Source organism: Canis lupus, chromosome 9 (assembly GCF_048164855.1).
Source record: "Canis lupus baileyi chromosome 9, mCanLup2.hap1, whole genome shotgun sequence".
NCBI classification, from domain to species: Eukaryota; Metazoa; Chordata; class Mammalia; order Carnivora; family Canidae; genus Canis; species Canis lupus.
In genome coordinates, this window is record NC_132846.1 from 30,393,613 (window position 1) to 30,401,494 (window position 7,882).

At 38.8% G+C, this 7,882-nt stretch overlaps 1 protein-coding gene across 1 annotated transcript in view; it reads left to right on the forward strand.

The window, feature by feature from the left end:
* Positions 1–102: 102 nt before the first annotated feature.
* PSMC6 (proteasome 26S subunit, ATPase 6) overlaps positions 103–7,882 on the forward strand; it is a 33,326-nt gene continuing 25,546 nt past the window's right edge. Inside the window, exon 1 of the mRNA XM_072838572.1 lies at positions 103–208. The gene's annotated coding sequence lies outside the window, so the exon portion shown is untranslated. The remainder of the gene's footprint in view (positions 209–7,882) is intronic.

Sequence of the window (7,882 nt, forward strand, 5' to 3'; positions counted from 1 at the left end):
GGCGAGGGCGAGGGCGAGGGCGAAGCGGGAGGGGTCCGAGCGTCCCCGCAGGCCCCGGGCTCCGCCCCCCCCGCCCACCCCCACGAGGCGAACCGCACGAATTGCGCGTCCACAGCGCCCCTGGATGCCTTAAAGCTGAAAGGGACACAAGGCTGCATGGGTAAATCAGAGTTTCCAGGAGTTACGTCGAAAGGGCAAAGAGAAGCAGGTGAAGTTACTTACTTTCAATATATATAATATATATATTAAAGATTATTATATATAACATATTATGTATTTTATATATTATACATTTAATATATATTATATATAATGTATTATATATTTAAAGATTATTATATTTAATATATATTTTTTAAATATTTTATTTATTCATGAGAGACACAGAGAGAGGCAGAGACACAGGCAGAGGGAGAAGCAGGCTCCACGCAGGGAGCCCGACGTGGGACTCCATCCCAGGTCTCCAGGATCACGACCTGGGCCGAAGGCAGCGCTAAACCGCTGAGCCACCAGGGCTGCCATTAATATATTTTATTTAACCCACTATGTGCAAAACATTTCGAAATATACTCAATATTAGATTATTCATAAAATATTTTACATATTTTTTAAATCTTTGAAATCTGGTGTGCATCTTATGCAAACTAGCCGTATTCCATAGTCAAATGTAGCGAGTGGCAGCTGTGTCCGTCAGCGCAGGTGGAGGCCACCTTCTCATCTCATAGGAGGAAACAGGCCCAGGGTGGAAAGATGACTTGAGCAAGGGATGAGCTGGTCCTCTTCTTCCCAGCCATGGGTCTAGCCTAAAAGCTTTTATTTTTTATTTATTTTTTTTTTTTTTAAGGAGAAATTTTCATAGTGAAACTGGAAAGATTCCCAACATCTTATCTTACACATTAAAATATTTCAAATTATCTTTTTGTTTGGTATGTCATATTAAAAAAAAATCATTTAACGAAGTAGCTTTAAGATATGGTAGGCCCCAAATAGGTATTACCTCTGTTTTCCAGCTGGGAAAAATAAGCATAGCAAGCTTATATATGTTACTCATAGGAATATGTTATTCAAAGTTACATGGTACACTAGAGGTGAAACCCAAACTCAGATATTTCTTTTTCTAAGATTTTATTTTTATTTGACACAGAGCAAGAACACAAGCAGGGGGTGTGGCAGGGAGAGGGAGAAGCAAGTTTTCCAAGAAGCAGGGAGCCTCATACCAGGTTTGATTCCAGAACCCTTGGATCATGACCTGAGCTGAAGCAGATACTTAACTGACTGAGCCACCCAGGCAGCCCCACAAACTCAGACATTTCTTAACTTCAATGCCCATAACCTATGCTCTGCCCATCATTTGCCAAGTGGACTGACACATAGTAAAAAGTCATCAACCATCTGAGATTCTGGTGGGCCTGAGAAGCCCACCAGAGTCTAATATCCACAATATTCGACATTTTCTTATTAATCCAATCTCCCCTCTTTGCCTAGGAAGTTCTTTTTCATTATACCTGTACTGATCCTATCTGTCTCTCCAGGGCCAGACCCAGCTCATTCATTCCCTCTTCCACATGGTCTTCTTTGTTTCTTCTTCACGCATTTCCAGTCTCTAAATGAATTTTAATTCAACAAACTTACCCTATGCCAGACTGAGCTTGACATTAGAGAGATGGAAGGCCCAGTCCCTGCATGTGGAGGGATAAAAGTTTTATGATAACATAATATGTTATCATAAAACATAGTAATTATGTTCTATTTCCTTTCCCTCTGCTTCTGTTCAAACACAGAATTTAGCATGTGATCCTTTATGATGTTTCTACCACTGAATTGTAATCTCTTTAAACTCTTTAAGCAGGGATTATGTCTCAAACATACTGTGACTCTCAGTATCTTAACAAAGCTTCTCTTTGCATGTGTTTGTACAATGAAGGAATATTTTTTCATATACAATATTAATATCTGAAGATTATACTATCAAAAATAAAAGACAATATGAAAATGGAGAAACTAAATGAATAAAGCCTAAAATTGCAGAAGGAAGCAATGTGATCATGAATCGGCTCTGGATTTCACCCTGATGCAATAAGCCTGTAATTTGGGAGAGTTTAAAAGTAAGAATGTTCTCAGGATGAAAGCTCCATTCTGAAGATTTGAATTCATGCCAGCAAACTTGTAATCAGAAACAATCACCATATTAAGACAATTTAATTTATACTTTATTGCTTTTTCAGCTTTAAGAAAGTTTAATTGACTAATAAAATTTTAAGATATTTAAAGTATATGTCATGATGATTTAACTAGATCATTGTCAAATGATCCTCCTGATGGGTTCATTAACACATCTATCATCTCACCTATTTACTCTTTCTTCTTCCTTGGTGAGAACATTTAACTCTCTTAGTAAATTTCAATTATACAAACAATGTTACCAACTATAGTCACCATATTATACATTAGATCTTCAGAGCTTATTCACTTTATGTTTGAAACTTTGTACCCTTTTGCCTATGTGTCCCCATTTGTCCCCCCACTAACCCCTGCCAACCACTTTTCTACTCTCTTGTTTCTATGACTTTCACTTTGACTTTTTTTTTTTTAATTTCACATGTAAGTAATACCATGCAATGTATTTGTCTTTCTCTATCTGGCTTATTTCACTTAGCATAATGCCCTCCAGGCCTATCCATGTGGTAGCAAACACATGTGGCAGGATTTCCTTCTTTCTCACAGCTGAATAATAGTCCATTGTATATATGTATACCACATCCCCTTTATCCATTTAACCAGTGCTGCACACTTAGGTTGTTTCCATACTTAGGCAATTGGGAATATGATGTAATGAACATGGGAGTGCAGATAATCTCTTTGAGAGAATAGTTTCATATACACTTAGAAGTGGGATTGCTACATCTTACTTTATTTTCTTGATAATTATGATTTCTCCTTTGGGCTTTGTAAGGGACTTTAGAATGTGTAAAATACAGTTTTATACACGTGGCATAACTACCAGTGATATTTATTTCCCTGAGAATCCTTCAAGTTGGTCCTTTGTGTGAGTTTACTTTTCCTCCTCTGCCTGCTTTGGCAATTATCTCACCTGTGTTAGAGCCTATGAAATAACTGGTTAGTCATTCAGTAACTATTAAGGAGCACCCACAGGGCACATAGTTCAACCTTTGCTTTCCAGAAGCACAGCCTCCCACCTATTACACCTTAGCTAAACAGCATTACATTTTTTAGAGATGAACAAGGTCACAACCTTGTTATTCTAATACTAGTGATTATAACAATAACATAAATTTAGTGTACACAGCATTTCCTGATGGAATTCTGATTACCTATGCAAACAACAGCTATTATTATTTTTTTTTAATGACCAAAGCAGGAAATAGCTTGAGCCCAATTTCTGAAAATGAGACATGGCGATTTCTATAGGAAGCTTCTCAGTACCTAAACATTTTCTGGCAGAGAATAGGCTGGAAGGAAATAATTTAAAAGGAAAAAATTTGCTCAAGGAAAAGGAATATCATGACAAGAGGAAGAAAGGCTAAGTAAAAATCTAAAGGTTTGGTGTTGATAGTTGATTAAATACTAGTATCCATTGACTATAAATGTGCAGATAAAACATTGCTAGACGTTTCTCTCAAGATGCTTGAGATTATTTGAATTGGGGGAGAAATGCCACCTCAGCTCTATCTTTACCTCTTTTCCCTCATATTCCTGGAAGAACAAGCTACATATAGTAGTAACAGACTTATTAACTTCCCATTTACACCTAACCCCACTGTGCGGTCTGGTTTCTAACTCTACCCTCCTATTCCTCTAAACCTGACCTTCTTATGGTCAAATCTAATTACCATTTTCATGAGATAATGAAATCTCTGCTGCATTTTGACAATGCTGATTCCATCCTCCTTCAATTTCCTATGCACCAAACACTTCAGATTCTCCTTCCACTTCTCAAATATTATATAACTGTCTTCTGTTTCCCCTAGCCTACCTCTATGATGTGAGTGTTCCCGCAGGATACTATCTGCTGTCCAGTGTTCTTTTCTATACTTGCCCCTAAAGAAACTTGCCCAGTCTCATGATTTTAAATACCCCTCCCTGCTGATGATTCCCAAATCTATTTTTCCAATTCAGATCTCTCCCTCGACCTTCAAATTCCAACTGCCTATTGGATACAACCAGCTGCTTCCCTCAGAACTGTTTGGTCATACCACCATCCATATCTAGACACGTAGAAAGCAGGAAGCCACCCTCAGTTTCTCCTTCTTTTTCACCAAAGATTGGTTGATCTATTAGTCAGTCAAGTCCTGCCACTTCTTTCTTCAGTTTAGTCCCTCCTCTCCTTTATGATTAAGGACTTAGTTTCAGCTCTTATTGTCACTCACCTGATTTATTGTCACATTTTCTTAAATGATCACCCACTCTCACCTATCAAAACACAGCCTCAATGCTAGCCTGATTTCTCAAAAATATAAGTCTGACCTACATCACAACTCTGTTTATAATCTCCCATGCTCCCAACTCTCTGAGGTATCAAATTCAAGATTCTCAGCATGGCATTTAAGGTCCCCATGATCCGGCCTCACCTATTTTTCCAGTTATATCTCCAATATCTCTCTGTCTCGTAGTAACTGAACTATTAACAATTCCCCATACAGGGGGTACCTTGGTAGCTCAGTCAATTAAGCCTCTGCCCTTGGCTCAGATCATGATCCCAAGGTCCTGAGATAGAGCCCCACATGGGGCTCCCTGCTTCTCCCTCTCCCTCTGGCTGCTGCTCTTCCTGCTTGTGCTCTCTCTCTTACTCTGTCAAATAAATAAATAAAATATTTAAAAACAAACAAAAAAACAATTCCTCATATAGACCTTGTTTCCACCCTCCGTGTCTTTACTCATTCTGTTTTCACTCCTGAAATGTTTTCTACCCTGCCCCACATCAATCATCCTCACTTTACCTCGCTAACTACTTTAAGATTAAGCTTAGGTGACTGCTACCTGTATGAAGTCTTCTCTAACTCCTCTGTGGTTGGATTAGGTTTCTCCTTTTTGGTTCCGTAAGCTCATACAATTGTGCTCAGTACATGGAATCAAGTATGCATTTATGCAGACATTCTCCCCATTCAACAGAAGGGTAGAGAACTCACCTTGGTAGTCTCAGCTTCCCCAGCACTTAGCATGTATGTGAGTTTCAGAAGACGACTTCTGAATGAATTAATGAATGTATACATAAATTAGTGAACTTGAAAAGATAACAGTATAAGATGTCACAGGGCAACATGTGATTATGTTTCAAACAAAAATTTTCCAAAAAAAAAAAAGAAAAAAATGAATTAATGAATGTATACATAAATTAGTGAACTTGAAAGATAACAGTATAAGATGTCACAGGGCAACATGTGATTATGTTTCAAACAAACTTTATAAACTTAGAGGCAAAGCAATCATTTTGGACATAAGTAAATTTGGATTGGACAGAGGACACAGAGAATTAGAACTGGCAAGAGAAAATTTACAAAAGGTAGGGATGTGGGAAAATTTTTTTTTCTTTTTTTTTTTTGGAAAATTGATGACAAAGTAGGAGCTCAACTACCAATTGATGGATTAGGAAAAAAATAAAAGAAACTTATCTAAAATTAATTTAGGGGGCACCTGGGTGGCTCAGTCAGTTAAGCCTCTACCTTCAGCTCAGGTCATTATTCCAGGGTGCTAAAATGGAGCCTGTGACAGGCTCCCTGCTCAGCAGGGAGTCTGCTTCTCCCTCTGCCCTTCCTTCTTGCTCGTGATCTCTTTGTCTCTCACTCTCTCAAGTAAATAAAATCTTAAATAAAATAAACTAAAATAAAATTTATTTAGAACACATTTCAAGATCAAGATTGTCCAGTCAAGAAACAAGAGTGGCTACAAACTCAGGGACTCTAGACTCTACATTTACAGAGAGAGGGGATAGAGTTCCAAAATGAAAAAGGGTGGATTTTTTTTTTTTAAGATTTTATTTTTATTTATTTGTGAGAGACACAGAAACAGAGAGGCAGAGGGAGAAGCAGGTTCTATGCAGGGAGCCTGACATGAGACTCGATCCGGGTCTCCAGGATCACGCCCTGGGCTGAAGGCGGTGCTAAACCACTGAGCCACCTAGGCTGCCCCCAAAAAGGGTGGATTAAGTGAAGCCCCTCCCTGCTGAATGTTAAAACATCTCCCTTACCTCCAGCAGACCACCTATAGCACTCAGTCCAAAAAATGCAGACCTAATACAGACCTGGTTTCCATTCACTGCCTCATGCCTGATCCCCTTCTTTCCCATTCTAAAAGGAGAGTGAGAATTCTTCCAAGAATAAACAACAGCATCAAAAACAACAGAACAGGGACATATGAGTGGCTCAGTTGGTTGAGTATCTGCCTTTGGCCCAGGTCATGATTCCAGAGTCCTGTGATCAAGCCCAGCATCAGAGTCCCTGCTCAGCAGGGAGTCTGCTTCTCCCTCTCCCTCTGCTGCTCATACTGCTTGTGCTCTGTGTCAAATAAATAAATAAAATCTTTAAACACACACACACACACACACACACACACACACACAAACCCAAAACAACAGAACCGTTAGTGGCCTCCCCCCACTCACACACTCAGAATTCTACTGCCTTTTTATTTAATGTCTCAGTCTATGATCAGAATACCAAGGCTCACAAGATTGTTAAGGAAAGCTTCCAACACAAAGTAGATCAAAACAAATAAGAAAATAGGAACTTTGAGGAAACAAAGAGGGAAGAAAGGAAGAAAAACAAAAAGCTATAATCAATATCATCAAATACATAAGGAGTCTATCAAAAGAACAAGAAAGAGATCTTTGAAACTAAATATATGATTGCCAAAATAAAAAATTTTGACTGAAACATTAGAGGAAACATTGAGGAAATCTCTTAGATAGCAATAAATAAAAAAAAAAAAACAAAGAGGTAGAATAAATGAGAAGAGATGGAAAAAATAGAGGGCTAATTCAAGGAGAACGGAATCTGACTAATAAGAGTACCAGTAAGAGAGAACATTGGAAACAGATGATTATTAGAGGTCATTCAAGAAAATAGCTAAAATTGAAGGATGGCTATCCAGATTGATAGGGCACACAGAGTTCCCAGTCCACTGGATGGAGAATGCCCCTAACAGAGATAAAATGTGCAGAAAGAGAAACAAAACTCCTGGTCCCCTACAAAGAATTAAGAATCAGAAGAGCACTGGAAGCTCCAGGACAATGGAGCAAGGCCCTCAAAATTCTGAGAATTCTTTAGCCAGCCAATCTATTAAGTCCGAGAATAGAATTAAGATATTGTTATATATGAAGAATAATGTACAGCTTTAAATCCTTTCTCAGAAACTTTATGGGAGGATATGATCTAACCAAAGAAGTAACCGGGAATAAGGAGATAAGGGTATCTTGAAAGAAAAGATAGCACCCAAGAGAGGAGTTAGAGAAGTTCTAAGAAGATAGCCATGCAACAACAGCCCAGAGCCCAGATTAGAGACAGCAGGGCAGCTTCACAAGAAGTGTCACTAGGTGAACTGGAGGGATATCTGATATGACTGACTTTATGGAAAACACTATTAGGAGCAAGTTAATAACTATATTGTAAAGTTGGGGAGAAGCCATCAAAACAAAACAGCTTTTAAAAAATGAGGCAGCTTTTAATTCTAGGAAGTTCAAACAGTTTTTTTTTAATAAATTTTTATTTATTTATGATAGTCAGAGAGAGAGAGAGAGAGGCAGAGACATAGGCAGAGGGAGAAGCAGGCTCCATGCACTGGGAGCCCGACGTGGGATTTGATCCCAGGTCTCCAGGATTGCGCCCTGGGCCAAAGGCAGGCGCCAAACCGCTGCGCCACCCAGGGA